General features: G+C 43.2%; 1 pseudogene; it reads right to left on the bottom strand.

Annotated features, from left to right (window-relative positions):
* Nucleotides 1–575: 575 nt before the first annotated feature.
* On the bottom strand, nucleotides 576–18,767 carry LOC122896683 (annotated as a pseudogene).
* Nucleotides 18,768–20,373: the final 1,606 nt, after the last annotated feature.

Here is a 20,373-nt window from a genome sequence, read left to right as displayed (position 1 = left end):
ATACTTACCCTACAGTTATTCTGTGATGTGATCTCTTGGCATTGTGCCAGTTAGATACATAAATCACATCATTTAATCCATGATAACAGTGGTTCTCAAACTTTAGCCTGCTGGAATCACCTGGAAGGCTTGTTAAAATAGAGATGTCGACCCCACTCTCTGAATTTTTGATTCAGTGGGTCTTAGGTCACTTGCTTCTCAAGTTCAAACTTGATACTGAATATCATTATCAAGAATATAAACATTGATTTATATCTGCATAGACCTTTATACTTTTTATCTCAAATTCTATCTTATTTATTTAAATTATAATTAGGAATGAATCTTATTTAATCCTGTGTGGTGGATGTTATTATTCTGGTTCTAAAAGTAAGGAAGATCTCAACTGAGGGACATTCTTTTTTTTTTCCCCCTGCAAAAAGCTTTACTGTTTCCATTTGGTCCACGGGTGGGGAGAGGGCTCCTCGGTGGTTGAAAAGCTGCCTAGTGGCTTCAGGGAGAGGCTCAGGGCACAAGCCTTGGCACCAGCGTGATGCCAGAGGGGTCCCTCTAAGACTGCTGAGCTTCAGAGACTTTTAGTGGTGCTCGAGGGTCAGCCTCTCGAAGAGATACTCGCCAAGCCTAGCCTGGGGGCCGGCCAGCCTGCGGAGGTGAGTCAGCTGGTTGCCATCTTCGTGATGAGTTTCCCCTCCTCATGCAGGAAGTGCTTCTCCGGGAAGTCACAGGGCTGGGGTTCTGTGCGGGCGGAACCCAGGGCATGCAGACCCAAACAGGCCTGGTTCTGGTTCTTCTCCAGAACCAGGGCGGCTTCCCTGGCATCTGCGGCTTTACTACATTACACCCCCACCCCACCCCCCTGGGGACGGCTCCTGCACATCCTGGAAGAAGGCACCACAGCCAGGCTGGTTTTGCATGTCCAGGAGACGCTGGGCGCCCTGGGTCTTCTCCTCAACCAGCTCACCGAAGAAATGTCCCACATCTTCCAGAGTTACATCGTCCCAGTGGAAATACCGGAAGAGGTAGGTGAAGGAGGCCTGCAGATGCACGTTGACCAGGGGGTTTACGAGGGCCTCTCTCCCGCTCCAGGGATAGCCTGCTGACGAATGCTGGAGCTCATGGTTAATCAGTGATAAGGAGCTAGGCTCAAAATTGGGTGGGAGGACAAGGGGAGGGAGAAGCAAACTCCCAACTGATCAGAGAGCCCAACTCGGGGCTCAGTCCCAGGACCTGAGCCGAAGGCAGTTGCTTAACCAACTGAGCCACCCAGGCGCCCCCTGAGGGACATTCCATAAAATAATTGTCATGTTCCCTACAAAAATGTCCCTATCACAAAAAAGTAAGAATACGAGACTAAAGTAGATGAAAACTAAATGCAGTATGTGATTTTGGACTGGATCCTGGAATGAATGTTTTCTTTTGGGGACAATTGATTTGTTTAGAACATAGACTGTTGATTAAACGAAAGTACTGTGTCAATGTTAAATTTCCTAAATTTGAATTGTGGTCACATAAGAACTATATCCTTGCTCTCAGGATATACACATTGAAATGTGAAAGGGTTAAGAAGCCTAAAGATGTAGTCTGCTCTCAAATAGTTCAGAAAAAGGGAAACAAAGGGAGAGAATAATAAAACAAGTTCTTTGTACTCTTCTTGCTCATTTCTCTAGCTGAAACTTTACCAAACTAAATAGTAGAACAACAGTAACAACAATAATAAAACTCAACAGGATCGAAACCTGTCCAAGGACATTTCCTACTCTCACCGCACCCTGTGAAGCTCCTCACCAACCCCTCTTGCCCCTCAGACACTGCCTTTCTTACTGAGTTTCCTCCAGGGTGCTCCATGGCCTGGAGCTGAAGGTGTTCTACTAGGGCTCACAGGAGGTGACAGACTGCGCCACTTTGCCTAGGATGATCTCAGTTTTAGCACTGAAAGTCTCACGTGCCCACAAAGTCGAAGTCCTGGGCAAAGCAGAACAATTGGCCACATTACCCCATGGTTAAGCTTTTACGTACTGCAGAGTGAGTCTAGGAGTCAGGAGAAGGAAGTTTTAAGGCCCCGATGCATGCTGGGAAGTTTAAACCTCAGTTACCTGTTTCCCCTTCAGCAGCAGCCTAGCAAGTGCCACCCAAAATGCCCTTGAAGGGCTCATTTAACTTGTCCAAGTTCTCACAGCTAGCCAATGGTATAGCTGAGCTAGAACCCAAGCTTGCGTCCAGTGCTTCATTTATTCATTCATTCGTTCATCCATGAATCTAGTCAGCTAAAAGCTGTATTGAGTGACCATTTACTATGTAACAGGCACTGGTTTAGGCCTCTGGGATATAGCTGTGAACGAAATAAACAAGAATCCTGTTTCTTGGAACTTAACAGTTGGGAGGAAGATGGATAATGCACAAATGGACCAGTAAACAAGAAAGAGTGAGTGAGAAGGGATTTCCAGAAGATTAGAGTGAATGTGACAGAGTATCCCCAGGTAACTACTTTAAATTAGAAGAGTAAAGCAAACTTTAAATGACCAAAACGAGATAGTCATGGAAGCTTGGGGAAGGACACTCCTGGCTGAAGACAGAGCAAATGCAAAGACACTGAGGCAAGAATGATTTTGGTATCTGCAAAGAATAAGGAGAAAGCAATGTGGTTGTAGTATAGTGTGTGTGTGTGTGTGTGTGTGTGTGCGCGCGCGCTTATTAGGTAGGTGATAGAGGGAAAGGAAAGGGAAAGAGAGAAAGAGAAGGAGGAGGGAGATAGAGACAGAGACAGAGGGATCTTGCTCTAAGAATGGTGGCAAGCCATTTGAAGGTTTTAAGCAAGTCAGTGACAGGATCTTAATCCTATAAAGAGGATTTGTCTGGGTGCAGTGGTTCAAGTAAGATGATGGTGACTTGGATTATGTCAGTGGTAGTGGAGATGGAGAGAAGTGGAATTTGGATGAAGAGTTGGCGGAGCTTACCAATGGATTGGACATAAAGGGTGAAGGAATATAAGGAATCGAGCATGGTTCCTAGAGTTCTGGCTTGAGCCGTTCTCTGGAAGGCAGCTATTTAGGCTGCTATTTAGGGAGATGGGGAAGGTAACAATGGGGAAGCCGACTGACAGGTGGGGAATCAAGAGTCATGCTTTGGCCCTGTTAAATCCGATGTCTGTCCCATGGCCACATGGAGTTGTCAAATAGTCACTAGAACTGCGCGTCTGATGTTCTAGAGAGCTGCCAGAGCTGGAGATCGAGGGCTGGGAGTCTCCAGTATATAGAGAACCTCAGCTTGTGCTTGGAACTGAAGGAGGTAGCCTGAGCTTCTCCCTGGCTGCAGGTGCTGTCCGGTGTGGAGGCTGGTCAGAGGGGTAGGAGCCAGCAACAGAAACCTAGGGAAGGAAGTGGGAAACCAGAGGCCGAGGGAGGAAGCTCTTTGACTATGGTCCACTGACCTCCACCCCAACTGTGGGAGAGGTGGTCTACACAGTCTGATATTTACATGAGGTCATAATAATCCTTTAAATTTGAATAGCACTTCACGTGAGCATGGTTGGTTTTTTTTGTTTTCTTTTTTGTTTTTGTTTTTGTTTTTTTTTAACCCAGGTTTTCTCATTTAACCCACGCAACGGGCCTGTGGGGTGTGTGTTAATGTCATCATTTCACATGTGAGTGAATTGCTACCAGACATGTGAAGTGAGAGTCTGGGGTCCCAGTGCATCCGCAGTCGGCTTCCCGAGTGGAGCTTGAAGCACAGGTTCTTGTTTAGGCAGCTCACTGAGCAGGCGCTCTTCCACGGGGAAGGGGAGTGGAGAGGGCAGAGGAAGAGAGCTAAGCAAGGATGTGGTCTAGACTGGAGGCTGATTTCTGCTAGATCCCACGGGAGCCACAGGGACACTAAAAGCCCCAGGGAACTGGTCCTCCCTGGAGATGGTTGGACTTTGGTACTCTTGCATCAGTCACTCATTGGCTAATGGCTGCTCCTGGAAGGGGAGGGGGAACCTTATCATCCTGCTTAGAAGGGACTCCCATTTGTCCGAGAGCAATTACCCAGAGAAGAAGATAGTCCTGAGCAGTTTGCTGCCTATACTGACAGCAGCCAAGGGATGAGCAAACCAGTCAAGATAAGGCTATCTGGGCATCCCACCAATGGCGTCCCCCAGACAGTGCTAATGGGCACTGGGACTCGAACCCAAGTCTTCTGGGGCTATGTCCCATGAAGTTCCTCACCAGCTTTGCACTGCACTGTTAGATCACTATGGGGTCCTTCAAGAAGAGCAGCTTTCTACCATGGGAGGTGGAAGAAATAAGACCTGAAGAATAGGAGGAGGACAGAGTCATAACCAAGAGGTTCTAGTGAGGGTGCCTGAGTGGCTCAGTGGGTTAAGCCACTGCCTTCGGCTCAGGTCATGATCTCAGGGTCCTGGGATCGAGTCCCGCATCAGGCTCTCTGCTCAGCAGGGGGCCTGCTTCCCTTCCTCTCTCTCTGCCTGCCTCTCTGCCTACTTGTGTTCTCTCTCTGTCAAATAAATAAATAAATAAAATCTTAAAAAAAAAGGAGGTTCTAGTGAAGTAGGGGTCAGGCAAGATACTAAAAATAAAGGATAAACTCTATCCCTTTATTAATATTCCATTAAGGGATTAAAATAAGTCTTACATTCCTGTGTCTTCCATTTTAAAGACTTAATTTGCAAAACAGGTAACATGAAAAAAATATTCAAATTTGGGACAGTCAACTTACTGGAAATGGGAAACAGGTTTGGCTGGTAAGATTGTTCCTGTAAACATTGAAAATATCTTTCTCTGCATAAAACACATCAGTTGATTTCAAACGTTTTCCTTGGCTTCTTTTCACAAGCTTACTTTTAAGACAATACTGAAATTAGTTATACTTTGCTATAAAACCCCTAACAACTTTCATGTCCATTTTTCCCTTCTTCTGTGACCTCAGGATAATTAAGTGTCTTTTTCTCCCAAGAAGAAATGTGAAGCATGTGGCGAGCCTGCTGGCCTATTTGCTGATTTATGGGTCAAGTCTTCAGTTATTACAGAGAAAATTTGAAAGTCTCTGATTAAGAAGCCCTGCTGATTTAAGAATCTCACTAGAAATATGTGCATAATGAATTATCTACAGATAATAATTCAAATTGTCCCTGGGTGATTCATATCGCCCGCTTTTATTAAATTATCCTTTTTCTGGGAGATACTCAGGTCTGCACAAAGTAAGATGTAGGGATGCACATAATATTGTAAGAGGTTGAACAGAAAGCAGTTTTCCTGCAGAAGAGCATTGATTGCAAATTTAAAGCTAATTTTCACAAGGCAGTGAGTATGTGTGTGTGACTTATACAGATGTGTTTAAGAAAATTTTCTGTCTGTACATGTTGCAGCTCTCAGCTTGTTTAAAAATGTTTTTTGTACAAAGATAACCATTTCCTTGTGAGTGGTGGTAGAGAGAAGCAGAATAAAAATAATCAAATTATTTCTTTGAAAAAAATGGAAACAGTAGTCACCAAGGTCCATTTTTAGCAAGGCACATGGGCCCGACAAGGCATTAGTTAGGATGTGTCACCCTTAAATATGTGGGTTTATTTAACAATGGAACGAGTAGATATATAAAGAACAGAGCTCCAGTACTGGGAATTCAGAAAGACCTATTTTTCTTTACTTTCTTTCTTTCTTCTTCTTTTTTTTTTTTTTCCAGGAACGAAGATAATTTTTTAAAATCTCTCTCTTTTTATATAACAAAAAGAAGAAAAGAAAACCTTCACAGAACAGATGCAGGAGTATTCAGGAAGGCAGATGTCAGATTCAGAAAAGAGGGCCCCCCCCCCAGGTCTGTGCTCTTCCCTCATGGCCATGGGGTGGGGGAGGGGAGAGGGCAGGTTTAAACAGGGGCTAGACTCCTTTTTACCCAAAAACCTGATTGAGGTCTGCTCCTAAAGAACCTGACTGGAGTTGTTGAGGGGGAAGTATTTCAAACAAGCATACAAACCTTCTGGAAGTTCACTGATGCCTTCTGCTTCTCCATGTTTTGATTTTTCAGGTTATTTTAAGGTTTTCATACCTCAGGCAAGGTGATTTATTATTATTGGGACTTTATATAACTCTTTAGTCTTGCAAAGTGCTTTCCAGTCATTTCTCTCTCCTTATTGTGCACCATGCCTTCCCTCTCTGCCACTGTAATTGGTTTGGGGGGAGGCAGCCCTCACTTTCCTGGGGAAAAGAAGATGCTATTTCTGATATGAGGCACTTTCTGAGGTTTTACCTTTGTTTCTCCTTCACTTTCCTTCTTCTGAGCTTATTCCCTGCAGCCACCTGTCACCTTCAGCTTCTCGCCTCCTACACCTTCCCCACCTCTGTCCTCAGATCCCGCACAGCCCTGGAGTTCGGACTCCCCACCCCCCACGGCGGGCTCCTGCTCTCACCTCTGGGCCCCACGGGCCCAGAGCCAGCCTAGGGTCCATCCCTGGGGAACGGGCCTCGCTCTCACGCACCACCTCCTCTTGCAGCCGCACTGCTGAGATCTCGAAACAAAGCAGAAATAGTAGTGCATTCAGGCCCGGCCACAGCTGAAAGTGTCGTCATTCCCTGCGGTGTGCAGGTCCTCTGCACTTGAATCCTGTGACGTTACTATCCTTTCGGTAGAGCAAAAGCAATGAAAAGAAGCAATTTCATGTGCTTCAAAGGGAATGCGATCGCTCTGTAACCTTAGAGCTGGCCCCCACCACTTCTCCCCAGCCACCAGAGAAAGTTGGGGTAGATTCTTTCCAAACGTTGTAGACAGACGAATCCTCCATGCCAGTGCACTGTGGTCCCTATTTGCTCCCAGATGTGAATCCTTCCAGTTATTTTTCCTGTCCACACCTTTTCTACTGGGCAGCTTGCCACTCCTATCCCATGGTCCACTTGTCCACAACTTGCCTCACTCTCCCTCGGTCCCAATCAAAGCCCTGGCCTCTGTGGGTCTCTCAAGCAGAGATGCTCCATCCCTCATTCACAGGGTATCAGGTTGAAAGGTGGGGCAGGCCCTCACCTGGCTCTTCATGCTTCTTTCAGGCCACTCTCTACCCTCTGGGCTTTGGAGACCCACATGAGGTAACTCTGCCATCTCTAAATCTCATCTCTGTCAGCTTTCAGCTTGCTGGTCACTCGCCCTCAGTCAGTGACTCTCTCTTGTTTCTTCTCCACCCGCGTCCTGCTGTCATCCCATGATCTTTGTGGCCTGTGGAGATAACAAACCACCCCTACGCTTTCAAGGTGTGCATCTCCTCTTCTGTGACCTTGGCGTCCACTCCCCTCCACTCATGCTTTTCGTGGCCTTGTTCTAGAACTAGTAACTCTTAGAACTGCACCACTTCTGACATCTGACGTTCACATAGTCCACTCTGACCAGTCTCCTAAATGTATCTCCGCCTCCCCCTACGGCCCCGTTCTCACTCAGTTGCTCCAGCCACACTCACGGGTCAACCCAAGGAGCTACCTTCACTTGACCCACTAATTTTTCCCTACATGATATCAGTTCCCACCGAGCTTCCCTTTTCTTTTTTTTTTTTAAGATTTTATTTATTTATTTGAGGGACAGAGATCACAAGTAGGCAGAGAGGCAGGCAGAGAGAGAGGGGGAAGCAGGCTCCCTGCCGAGCAGAGAGCCCAATGCGGGGCTCCATCCCAGGGCCCCGGGACCACGACCCGAGCTGAAGGCAGAGGCTTTAACCCACCGAGCCACCCAGGTGCCCTTCCTTTTCTGTTTAGCTCGTATCTCGTGGTCTCTAACTGCTCTCTTGCCAGGATTCTTAACATCTTTGTTCTATCCCTTTTATCAAATCCATGTGCCAAAACCCTATTCTTGGATGGATCCAACTTTTGCTTTTTGCTTCCATCTAGACAGTTGAGCATTTCTGGGGAAAATCACACCACTGGTACAACCATTAATCCATGACTTCTACGTTCCCCCAGGACCACCCTCCATGCCACCTTGAAGTCCCTCCATGTCTCACTTCAGTCCTCCTCAGTCTCCACAGTGACTATTTGAAAGCTTCTTCATGCTTACCTTATCTTTGGTCTCTTATTCACCCCTTCAGTCTCTGTAGAGGTATCTTGTTCCTAGGTCCCTGAGAAAAAAAGTCAGCAGGCAGGAACACTTAAAATTTCTGTCTGACAGACTTGAAATGTCTAACCATATACTTACTCCTTCCTGTAAGGATGGAAGAGATGCCCCTCCTTGCTATCAATACTTAAACAAATAAGCCTTTCTACTCTCTTTTTAAAGATAATTTTAAATTTTTATTTATTTATTTATTTTTAAAGATTTTATTTATTTATTTGATAGACAGAGATTGCAAGTAGGCAGAGAGGCAGGCAGAGAGAGAAGAGGAAGCAGGCTTCCCGCTGAGCAGAGAGCCTGATGCAGGGCTCGATCCCAGGACCCTGGGATCATGACCTGAGCAGAAGGCAGAGGCTGTAACCCACCGAGCCATCCAGGCGCCCCTGATTATTTTTTATTTTTAAGTGATCTGTACACCCAAGATGGTGCTCAAACTTAAGATGTGATGATTAAGAGTTGCATGCTCCATGGGCTGAGCCAGCCAGGCGCCCCAGGCCTTTCTACACTTAATAAGCCTTTGCATTCCATGATCTCTATCCTCTCTTTTTCCCCATTCCCTCTTACAATTTTTTCAAGGTTAACTTCCCTAAAAGTATGGCCCACCCTCGCTGTCTTCATTTCCTACTTACCATAATAGCCTCTTCAATCCACTACAGTCTCCCTTCTGTCCTCGCCACACCATGAAAACTGCTCTGGCCAAGATCACCAGGAGTATCTCTTGTTGGCAAACCCAATGAAGTCCCTTGTCCCCAGTGCTTACTTGCTCTCTTGGCATTCTCCTTATGTTGAAACACTCCTTTCCTGAAGCTTGGTGATACAGATCACTCCAGCTTTTCTCCTACCATTCTGGCCATTTCTTCTCAGTCTCCTGATCAGCCCGTACTTCCAATATTGAGTTCGGTTCTTGGCTGTCTTATGTTGTTACTCTGTGAACATCCTGGGGAGAGCTCATGCATGCTCATGGCTTCAGTTATCATCTGCACACCTCTCTCTCCTCTGGCTGTGTTCATATGACGGTTTCCTTTTTTCTTTTTTCTCTACTGGTTGTTCATTTCCTTCACCATTTGGTGCCTGGATCACTTTCAACCAAGGACTGTATCCAGCCCCTCAGTATTTCCAGTACAACCTCAGTTACTTTTCTTTATTTACTGGGCAAATAAAAGCTATTGTTAACTAGCTACAGTTCACTGACATTGTGTTTAGTATGAGAAAAACTTCATTTAGATCCCAGTTCTAGAACTCATATTAATTGACTGAATGGCAATCCTTTATTTGAACTAATTTTGAATTCTTGAATGAAACTTGAAATTCCAAATTATATCCACAAAAATCTGTTAAGCTTTAAAAAAAAACATTTGAGATTCTTCAGTGCAAATGAACACATTCAAGTCTGTGTATAAAAAGCAGAAGGAGCCTGAGACTTATTTTGGGATACTCATTGCTGTTTTGAGATGTCCCCCAGATTCAATACAGTTTGGAGAAGGATTTAAGAAAATGAGTGATGTGGTTATCCTCAAACAACTGTAACACCGTAACCATCTACTGAAGTGTGTGGAGGGGTGGTTAAGGGGGCTGCAGAATGAGTATGTGATTTGTTTTTTGTTTGTTTGCTTGCTTTCCTTAAAAATTTTTTTTAATTACATGTAATATATTATTTGCCCCAGGGGCACAGGTCTGTGAATTGTCAGGCTTACATACTTCACAGCACTCACCATAGCACATAACCTCCCCAGTGTCCATAACCCAACCACCCTATCCCTACTCTCCCACCCCACAGCAACCCTCAGTTTGTTTTGTGAGATTAAGAGTCTTTTATGGTTTGTCTCCCACCCAATCCCATCTTGTTTCATTTTTTCCTTTCCTACCTCCTAAACCCCCCACTTTGCCTCTCAAATTCCTCATATCAGGGAGATCATAGGATAATTGTCTTTCTCTGATTGACTTATTTCTCTCAGCATAATACCCTCAAGTTCCATCCATGTCGTTGCAAGTGGCAAGATTTCATTTCTTCTGATGGCTGCATAATATTCCATTGTATGTATGCATATATATATATATATATATATATAACTTTTTCTTTATCCATTCATCTGTTGATGGACATCTAGGTTCTTTCCATAGTTTGGCTATTGTAGACATTGCTGCTATAAACATTCGGGTGCACGTGCCCCTTCGGATCACTACGTTTGTATCTTTAGGGTAAATACCCAGTAGTGCAACTGCTGGGTCATAGGGTAGCTCTATTTTCAACTTTTTGAGGAAACTCCATGCTGTTTCCAGAGTGGCTGCACCAGCTTGCATTCCCACCAACAGTGTAGGAGGGTTCCCCTTTCTCCGCATCCTCGTCAGCATCTGTCGTTTCCTGACTTGTTAATTTTAGCCATTCTGATTGTTGTGAGGTAGTATCTCATTGTGGTTTTGATTTGTATAGTCCTGATGCTGAGTGATGAGAAGCACTTTTTCAAGTGTCTGTTGGCCATCTGGATGTCTTCTTTACAGAAATGTCTGTTCATGTCCTCTGCCCAGTTCTTGATTGAATTATTTGTTCTTTGGGTGTTGAGTTTGATAAGTTCTTTGTAGATTTTGGATACTAGCCTTTATCTGATAATGTCATTTGCAAATATCTTCTCCCATTCTGTCAGTTGTTTTTTGGTTTTGTTGACTGTTTCCTTTGCTGTTTAAAAGCATTTGATCTTGATGAAGTCCCAATAGTTAATTTTTCTCTCACTTCCCTTGCCTTTGGCGATGTTCCTAGGAAGAAGTTGCTGCGGCTGATGTTGGAGAGGTTGCTGCCCCTCAAGGATTTTGATGGATTCCTGCCTCACATTGAGGTCTTTTTGTGTGTGGTGTAAGGAAATGGTCCAGTTTCATTTTTCTGCATGTGGCTGTCCAATTTTCCCAACACCGTTTGTTGAAGAGACTGTCTTTTTTCCATTGGACATTCTTTCCTGTTTTGTCAAGGATTAGTTGACCACAGAGTTGTGTGTCTATTTCTGGGCTCTCTCTTCTGTTCCATTGATCTATGTGTCTCTTTTTGTGCCAGTACCATACTGTCTTGATGATGACAGCTTTATAATAGAGCTTGAAGTCTGGAATTGTGATACCACCAACTTTGGCTTTCTTTTTCAACATTCCTCTGGCTATTCAAGGTCTTCTCCGGTTCCATATAAATTTTAAGATTATTTGTTCCATTTCTTTGGAAAAAATTGATGGTATTTTGATAGGGATTGCCTTAAACATGTAGATTGCTTTAGGCAGCATAGACATTTTCACAATATTTGTTCTTCCAATCCATGAGCACGGAACATTTTTCTATTTCTTTGTGTCATCCTCAATTTCTTTCGTGAGTACTCTATAGTTTTCTGAGTACAGATTCTTTGCCTCTTTGGTTAGGTTTATTCCTAGGTATCTTATGGTTTGGGGCTCAATTGTAAATGGGATTGACTCCTTAATTTTCCTCTCTCCTCTCTTGTTGTTGGTGTATAGAAATGCAAGTGATTTCTGTGCATTGATTTTATACCCTGATACTTTGCTGAATTCCTGAACAAGTTCTAGCAGATTTGCAGTGGATTCTTATGGGTGTCCCACATAAATATATTATCTACAAAGAATGATAGTTTAACTTCTTCTTTGCTGATTTGGATGCCTTCAATTTCTTTTTGTTGTCTGATTGCTGAGGCTAGGACTTCTAGTAATATGTTGAATAGCAGTGGTGATAATGGACATCCCTGCTGTTTTCCTGACCTTAGTGGAAAAGCTCTCAGTTTTTCTCCATTGAGAATGATATTTGCTGTGGATTTTTCATAGATAGCTTTGATGATATTGAGGTATGTACCCCCATCCCTACACTTTGAAGAGTTTTGATCAAGAAAGGATGCTGTACTTTGTCAAAGGCATTTTCAGCATCTATTGAGAGGATCATATGTTTCTTGTTCTTTCTTTTATTAATGTATTGTATCACATTGACTGATTTGCAGATGTTGAACCAACCTTGCAGCCCTGGAATAAATCCCACTGGGTTGTGGTGAATAATCCTCTTAATGTACTGTTGGATCCTATTGGCTAGTATTTTGGTGAGAATTTTTGCATCTGTGTTCATCAAGGATATTGGTCTGTAAAAATCCCCTGGGAAGCCATCTGGCCCTGGGCTCTTGTTGTTGGGAGATTTTTGATGACTGCTTCAATCTCCTTATTTAATGGGTCTCTTCAGGGTTTCTATTTCTTCCTGATTCAGTTTTGGTAGTTTATACATGTCTAGGAATGCATCCATTTCTTCCAGATTGTCAAATTTGCTGGTGTATCATTGCTCATAATATGTTCTTATAATTGTTTGTTTTTCTTTGGTGTTGGTTGTGATCTCTCCTCTTCCATTCATGATTTTATTTATTTGGGTCCTTTCTTTTTTCTTTTTGATAAGTCTAGCCAGGGGCTTATCAATATTATTAATTCTTTCAAAGAACCAGCTCCTAGTTTCGTTGATTTGTTCTACTGTTCTTTCTTTTGGTTTCTATTTCATTGATTTCTGCTCTGATCTTTATGATTTCCCTTCTCCTCCTGGGTTTAGGCTTTCTTTGCTGTTCTTTCTCTAGCTCCTTTAGGTGTAGGGTTAGGTTGTGTACTTGAGACCTTTCTTGTTTCTTTAAAAAGGCTTGTATCACTGTTTACTTTCCTCTCAGGACTGCCTTTGCTGTGTCCCACAGATTTTGAACCGCTGTGTTTTCATTATCTTTGTTTCCATGAACTTTTTCAATTCTTCTTTAATTTCCTGGTACCCATTAATTCTTTAGTAGGATGCTCTTTAGCCTGCATGTATTTGAGTTCTTTCCAAGTTTCCTCTTGTGATTGAGTTCTAGCTTCAGAGCATTGTGGTTTGAAAATATGCAAGGAATGATCCCAATCTTTTGGTACCATTTGAGACCTGATTTGTGACCCAGGATGTGATCTATTCTGGAGAATGTTTTATGTGCGCTAGAGAAGAATGTGTACTCTATTGCTTTGGGATGGAATGTTCTGAATATATCTGTGATGTCCATCTGGTCCAGTGTGTCATTTAAGGCCTTTATTTCCTTGTTGATCTTTTGCTTGGATGATCTGTCCATTTCAGTGAGGGGGGTGTTAAAATCCCCTACTATTATTGTATTATTGTCGATGTGTTTCTTTGCTTTTGTTGTTAATTGGTTTATATAGTTGGGTGCTCCCATGTGAGGAGTATAGGTATTTAAAATTGTTAGATATTCTTTTTGGAAAGACCCTTTAAGTATGATACAGTGTCCTTCCTCATCTCTTATTACAGTCTTTGGCTTAAAATCTAATTGATCTGATATAAGGTTTTCTACCCCAGCTTTCTTTTGATGACCATTAACATGAGAAATTGTTTTCCACCCCCCACTATAAATCTGGAGGTGTCTTTGGGTCTAAAATGAGTTTCTTGTAGACAGTACATTGATGGGTTTGGGTTTTTTTTTTATCCATTCTGATACCACGTGTCTTTTGATTGGGGCATTTAGCCCATTTACATTCAGAGTAAATACTGAAAGATATGAATTTAGTGTCATTGTATTGCCTGAAAGGTGACTGTTACTTTTTATTGTCTCTGTTCCTTTATGGTCTACCACTTTTAGGCTGTCTCTTTGCTTAAAGGACCCCTTTCAGTATTTCCTATAGGGCTGGTTTGGTGTTTACAAACTCTTTTAGTTTTTGTTTGTCTTGGAAGCTTTTTATCTCTCTTTCTCTTTTCAATGATAGCCTAGCTGGATGTAGTATTCTTCACTACATGTTTTTCTCATTTAATGCTCTGAATATATCATACCAGTTCTTTCTGGCCTGCCAGGTCTCTGTGGATAAGTCTGCTGCCAATCTAATATTTTTACCATTGTATGTTATAGACTTCTTGTCCTGAGCTCTCAGGATTTTCTCTTTGTCTACTAAGACTTGTAAGTTTTACTATTAGGTGATGGAGTGTGGTCCTATTCTTATTGATTTTGGGGGGGAACTCTGTGCCTCCTGGATTTTGATGCTTGTTACCTTTGCCATTTTAGGGAAATTTTCTAGTATAATTCGGTCCAATATACCTTCTTCTGCCCTCTCTCTTTCTTCTTCTGGAATCCTAATTATTCTAATATTGTTTCATCTTACGGTATTACTTATCTCTTGAATTCTCCCCTTATGGTCCAGTAGTTGGTTGTGTCTCTTTTGCTCAGCTTCTTTATTCTCCGTCATTTGGTCTTCTATATCACTAATTCTCTCTTCTGTCTCTTTTATCCTAGCAATAAGAGCCTCCATTTTTTATTGCAGCTCATTAATGGCTTTCTTGATTTCAGCTTGGTTAGCTTTTAGTTATTTTAATTCTCCAGATAAGGCTTTTATATCTCCAGACAGGATTTATCTAATATCTTCCATGCCTTTTTTGAGCCCAGCCAGCACCTTGAGAATCATCATTCTGAACTCTATATCTGACATATTACCAATGTCCATATTGATTAGGTCCCTAGCCATCAGTACTGCTTCTTGTTCTTTTTTTTGTGTGTGTGGTGAGTTTTTCTGCCTTGTCATTTTATCCAGATAAGAATATATGAACAAGGGGCACCTGGGTGGCTCAGTGGGTTAAGCCTCTGCCTTTGGCTCAGGTCATGATCTCAGGGTCCTGGGATCGAGCCCCGCATCGGGCTCTCTGATCAGGCGTGTGCCTGCTTCCCCCTTTCTCTGCCTGCCTCTCTGCCTGCTTGTGATATCTTTCTCTCTCTCTCTCTCTCTTTCAAGTAAATAAATAAAATCTTTAAAAAATATATATATATGAAAGAGAGAATAAAATACTAAAGGGGTGGTAAAGACCCCAGAAAAATGTATGCTAACCAAATCAGAAGAGACCTGAAATCAGGGGGAGAAAAGGGGGTAAAGGAAATTTTAAAGATATATATATATATATATATATATATATATATATGTATATTTTTATATATGTATATTTTATATATGTATATATATATTTTCCTTTATAAAGGACATTTTAAAGATATATATATGTATATCTTTAAAATTAAAATTTAAAATTTAAAATGTAGATATGTATATCTACATATATTTATATATGTATATATATGTATATGTATATCTTTAAAATTTCCTTTATATATATATATATATATAATTTTTATATTAGACTGGTGAATAGAACAGAGCCACCCACTTGATTTTGGGTGTATTTTGGTCTCAGAAGCAACTACCTCCCAAAAATTTAAAGAAAGAAAAACTTATATATATACCAAAATAAGAGTAAACACAATGAAGGGATGGAATATGACTGTAAAGATGAAAATTTAAAAAAAAAACTTCTAAAAAAGGAACTGATAAGATAAGTTGGCTGGAAAAAGAAAGGAATAGAAAGTGGAGAGAATTTGCTCGGGCTGAAGACTAGAACAAAGCCCTGTGCTAGATTTAGGGTATATTTTGATCTATTGGAAGAAATTGTATCCCAGAATTTTTTAGAAGAAAAAACCCTATATGTATACAAAAAATAAAGTTAGATACAATGAAGAATAAAATATGACTATAATAATGAAGTTTTAAAAGATTTTTTTAGGGGTGCCTGGGTGGCTCAGTGGGTTGAGCCTCTGCCTTCAGCTCACATCATGATCTCGGGGTCCCCAGATCGAGCCCCACATCGGGCTCTCTGCTCAGTGGGGAGCCTGCTTCCCCCTCTTTCTCTCTGCCTGCCTCTCTGCCTACTTGTAGTCTCTCTCTCTGTGTCAAATAAGTAAATAAAATCTTTTTAAAAAAGATTTTTTTAGAAAGGTATTGTTAAGATAAACTAGTTAAAAACATTAAAGAAGGAAAGAGGAAAAGTTTTAAAAACTTAGAATAAGAAAAAATAAAAATAAAAAAATTTAATTAACTTTGCAAGACTAAATAATCATGGGGAAAAAGCCATGATTCTGTGCTTTGCTTTCCCCTCCTCAGGAATCCCACTGTTCTTGATCAGTGAGCTTGGTCTTGGCTGGATGTTCTTGCTGATCTTCTGGGGGAGGGGCCTGTTGTAGTGATTCTCAAGTGTCTTTGCCGGAGGCGGAATTGCACCGCCCTTGCCAGGGGCCAGGCTAAGTAATCTGCTCTGGTTCACTCTCAGGAGCTTTTGTTCCCTGAACACTTTCCGTAGAGTTCTGGAGGACGGGAATGAAAATGGCGGCCTCCCAATCTCCAGCCCGCAGGAGCCCAGAGCTCAGGGGCCCCACTCCTCAGTGCGCCCTCGGAGAAAAATGCTCAATCACTCCCATCTCCCTGGTCTCCAGCCACGCTCCAAGCTCACCTGGCCTGTGACCAAGCGTTTCTGTCTCTTGCGCACAGCCTCGTTTGGAGTCTCCAAACCCAGCAGGTTCCTGCCTCTAGAGAAGGGGAGTCTCCCCAGACCTGCCACTTGTGGGATCCCTGCTCAAAGAGCAGTGGTCTGACTGTACTGTGGATCACGGTTTAAGGTAACCCCAAGTTGAGAGCTCACTCCTCGGCTCCAACTCTGTAGCCGGCTTCCCTGCTCTGATACCTGCGAGCTCTGCCACCCCCAGACACCTCCATCCTTCTGTGACCCCACGGGACCGGAGACCACACTGCCCCTATGAGGACTCCACCTCTGCTTAGCCTCTGGAGTGATGTGCCTCAGTGGAGCAGACTTTTAAAAGTTCGGATTTTGTGCTCCGTTGCTCCACTGCTTGCCGGGAGCCGGCCCTTCCCCTCCGGGTCTATCTTCCCATGGCTTCAGATTTGCTTCTCTGCACGTCCTACCTTCCAGAAAGTGGTCGATTTTCTGTTCCTAGAATTGCTGCTCTTCTTCTCTTCGATCTCCTGTTGGGTTTATAGGTGTTCAGAATGGTTTGATAACTATCTAGCTGAACTCCTGCGACCTGATGTCATCTCAATTTGCTACTCCTCTGACATCTTGACTCCTCCTCTCGAGTATGTGAGTTGAGTACAATGCACCAGCCTTGGAAATAGTCACTTACTCCCAGAGTGAGCTGTAATTCGCCATGTCAAATGAATGCTAGATGACTGTATTTATTCATTGCATGATCTCTAAATCTCTTGGGTGAAGGAAAGGAGGGTTTTAAAAATTCTTGTTTTTTTTTAAGATTTTATTTATTTATTTGACAGACAAAGATTACAAGTAGGCAGAGAGGCAGGCAGAGAGAGAGGGGGAAGCAGGCTCCCCACTGAGCAAGGAGCCTAATGCGGGGCTCGATCCCAGGACCCTGAGATCATGACCTGAGCCGAAGGCAGAGGCTTAACCCACTGAGCCACACAGGTGCCCCCAAAATTCTTTTTTTTTTTAATTCTTTTTTTTCCAATTTATTTATTTTCAGAAAAACATTATTCATTATTTTTTCACCACACCCAGTGCTCCATGCAAGCCGTGCCCTCTATAATACCCACCACCTGGTACCCCAACCTCCCACCCCCCCCCCGCCACTTCAAACCCCTTAGATTGTTTTTCAGAGTCCATAGTCTCTCATGGTTCACCTCCCCTTCCAATTTACCCAAATTCCCTTCTCCTCTCTAACGCCCCTTGTCCTCCATGCTATTTGTTATGCTCCACAAATAAGTGAAACCATATGATAATTGACTCTCTCTGCTTGACTTATACTTTTATACTTACTTTTCAAATTGCCAAATATGAATTTGATAGAAAACCCTTGCACCTTGTTCTACCGAATGAGACTTCTCCAATAATGATTACAGATGACTAGTCTTCTCTCGCCAAACATGTTTAGCAAGAGGAACAACGCACTTTGAAAACGCCTATCAGAGGAATTTAATCATAGTATAAAGACTCCCAGGGTGAGCCTGGGTAGCGCAATTCCTGCCCTGTTCACCATTACAGGTTTATTTAATATATTCTACACAGTAATGCTTCATATGGCAGTGAGGATGCTTGATTTAGGCATTAGGATGTTTCTGATCCCTTCAGAAGCTTTTCTGCCTCAACAGGTCGCAAGCTTCCATGGCTGCCTTTGATGAAGCCATTTATCTTGGTGCCAGCAGCAGGCTGTTGAAAGCATGCATGTGGGAAGGCATGCAGGAGATTATGCACGAACTTGTGATGTTAGGAGATTATTATTGACAATCAGCTTGGAGGAGATTTAGGCAATGTGTCCTTCTGCACGAGGTTGCTGAACTGCCTTTCTTGAGACGCTCAGAGGGAGACAGGGAGGGGTTCTTTCCTCTCAGCCCCTTGCTCCTTCCCAAGTGTGCTTTGGTTCAGAGAGAGACTGGGAAAGAATTTCTGGTAGGCATTGTACCCATGTGATGAGAGAGCTTGACTCAAAATTTGCATAGGAATGTCTGCTCATTTGTGTCATGCCCTTCCAGGTAGCATCTTGGCAATCCACAAAACCCGTGCTCAAAACACTAAGCAACCCAACTGGTAACCAGTGCCTAGAGCCCGCATCAAGTAGCTTCTGCTGTGTAACACACTTTTCCAAAACTTGGTGGCTTTCACCATCAGTCATTTAGCTCACAATCGTGTGGGCTGCCCAGGCAGCTTTTCTGGTCGAGGCTAGCTCTATCGATTTTTGCTGGTTTTTTTTCATGGGTCTCCAGTGAACTGGAAAGTCAGCAGTGATGGGGGGATCCAGAATAGCCTCAGTTACCTGTCCGGCAGTTGACTGGCTATTGGCTGGCCGCTGACTGTGGTTCTTCTTCATGTGGTCTCTTATTTTCCAGAAGGCTAGTTGAGACTCAGGATCCCAAGCATAGCAATAGGGCAAACCTTAATATGCAAGGACTTTTTAAGCCTCTTCCTGAGTCATGTTGGCTAGGGTCCCATTGGCAAGAACCAAATCACAGGGCCCAGGTTCAAGGAATGGGACACATCTTGATGGGAAGGGCTGCAATATTAATATTGTAAGGGTGTGGATAGAGGGGCTGGGGGACGATTTTTGGCCATTTTTACAATCTACCACAGAGCCACTTAGCATTTGCCAAGTCTTCTCACATGCATCATCCTCACTCCAACCATGTGAGATGGAAACTATGATTCCCATTTTGCAGATGAATAAACTGGCTCAGGGAATTGAAACAGCTTAATCAGATGGAGAACAATAGCCTTCTTTTGCCCTGCACCACAGCAGCCTGAACTAAATGCAGTGGGGGAACTCTGTTATACTCTTAGCTCTAAAAGCATGCCCTTGGGACCTCAGCATTTTTTGCTCCTACTCCTGATATCACGGGGTTCCCAAAATTAATGAGAAGCAGAGTCATTTCCTGGCACTTGTTTCAAGTTCAGATTCCAGGGCCCCACCTGGGGTTCTAATTTAGTCAAATCTGCTGACAGTCAGGGAGCTACGTTTGAAGCAGGTGACTCCGGGAGGCTCTGATGCAGCTCCCACACTGAGAAACACTGGTTTATGTCAGGGTCCCGGGTGTTCCTAACATGGTACATTTTTCCGCTATGGTGGAGAGTCTGTACTTGCTTTCCAGAGCCATGAGTTAATAGCATTGGGGCAATTAATTGATTTCTCTGAGACTTAGTCTTGACATGTGCAGAGGGCTGGGATGGAGATGTAATGAATACCTTAAGAAATAGTGAGCCTGGGGGCAGGTGGGTGGCTCAGTGGGTTAAGCCTCTGCCTTCGACTCCGGTCATGATTTCAGGGTCCTGGGATCAAGCCCCGCATCGGGCTCTCTGCTTGGCGGGGAGCTTGCTTCCCCCTCTCTCTCTGCCTGCCTCTCTGCCTACTTGTGATCTCTCTCTCTGTGTCAAATAAATAAATACAATCTTAAAAGAAAGAAAGAAAGAAACAGTGAGCCTGGTGCCTGGTAGATGCCCAGTAAATGCTGTTTTTTCTGTTCTCCTCACCCTGACAGGCTATAGGACCCACTGATAAGGGAAGTTGACTTGAAGTGGAAAAATTGTTCCTAGAATGCTTTGCAGACGGGCACTGTCAATGCCCATAAGGGAGATATGATGGTCAAATATTCATCAGCACCTCAGAAAGCACATAGCTCCATTGAGGGTGTGGACGAAGGTATCAGATTCGTCAGAAGTCTAAGAATCATGACTAGAAAGAGTGACAGGCCTTGGAGGCAACAGCTGTTGTTATTAGAGGCCAACGATTTGCACAAGAGGCACAGAAGGGCTGGTCATGCCTCAACCCCTCCAGTCTTTTCCAAATTGCTGTGAACTTCCAGTGTCAGCACAATTGTCTGTGTGCCCCTAGACAATGACAAAATGTATAATGATTCTATGTTAAGACTGAGCCTTACCCAAGTCGATTGTGTCCATGTGGATAGAATCCTACAGAATATTTT

This window comes from Neovison vison, chromosome X (genome assembly GCF_020171115.1).
Source record: "Neovison vison isolate M4711 chromosome X, ASM_NN_V1, whole genome shotgun sequence".
Classification (NCBI taxonomy): Eukaryota; Metazoa; Chordata; class Mammalia; order Carnivora; family Mustelidae; genus Neogale; species Neogale vison.
The sequence above is the reverse complement of the archived record's forward strand: the minus strand, read 5'-3'. Positions and strand labels throughout refer to the sequence as shown.